Source organism: Octopus bimaculoides, chromosome 1, assembly GCF_001194135.2.
Source record: "Octopus bimaculoides isolate UCB-OBI-ISO-001 chromosome 1, ASM119413v2, whole genome shotgun sequence".
In the NCBI taxonomy this organism is placed as follows: domain Eukaryota; kingdom Metazoa; phylum Mollusca; class Cephalopoda; order Octopoda; family Octopodidae; genus Octopus; species Octopus bimaculoides.
The window spans coordinates 117,542,220-117,543,372 of record NC_068981.1 but is presented as its reverse complement, the minus strand read 5'-3'; positions in this window follow the sequence as shown (position 1 = coordinate 117,543,372).

Sequence of the window (1,153 nt, the reverse complement as noted above, 5' to 3'; positions counted from 1 at the left end):
GTGGTGGTGATGGTGATGGTGGTGTTGGTGGTGGTGGTGGTGATGGTGGTAGTCGTGGTTGTATTCCGTTGATTGCTTTGTTAGTGGTAATGGTAGCGTTTCTGCTATCGAAGTTGGTGTGAGTGGGTGTAGTGGTAGTTGTACTAGTCGTGGCTGCGGTGGCGGTAATGCTGATAGTGGAAGCAATGATGACGGTATAGGTGATGCTTCTAACTGTTGCCTTGGTAATCGCGGTGATGTCTGTGGAATCTGCGGTGATGGCGGTGGTGCTGGAGGCGGCTGTTTAGGTGACAACTTTGATGTCATTCCTTTCTAATACAGCAAAGATGTGAAGTGATGAGTTCTCTTTATTTACAGACTAATGAGCAGCTAATGGCCTTACGTGGTCTTTGGTGTCACAATTCGACATTCACTTGCATCAACATTGTCAGAGATGGAAATGAAGATGCAGCTGCACAGAGACATGAGGCATATGACATAATATGCACGCACGCCATGAAGAAACCTAAACAACTCCGAAGTTACTGATCTCTGCTCTACACCATATAAACAAGAACTCTTTGCTGCTTCTTAGATGGCATCCTTAGCTTTCGGAGAGGAATTCTTCTGTTTCTTCTTCTGTTAAAGAGAAAACAAAAAGAAATTAATTAGATAAACAATGATTAAAGACAGATATGTAATATTGACTTTGTAATATTGACGCTGTGAAAATGAATATACATGCACACACACACACGTAGATACAAACACAGACACACACACACACACACACACACACACATATATATATATATATTTCTTTTAATTCAGGTAAACAGGTACAAATTGTACCCTGACTTTTAATGTGTGTGTGCGAGTGTGTGTATGTGCATTTACCCCACATAAATTTGCATGCATACATACATTCATATAAGTACTGTAAATATATATATATATTAAGACCCCCTTCTGTCATGAATGACCATGGGATTGCACCTAGAAAGTTACCCTTCTAAGCACAAATCCGGGCAAGGTTGTTTATGGAAGACCAGCAGTCGCCCATGCATACCAGCGTCCCCTATCCACGCCACCAGTGTTATCCAAGGGAAAGGCAAACGCCGATACAGCTTGGCACCAGTAACGTCGCAACTCATTTCTACAAATGAAAGAACTG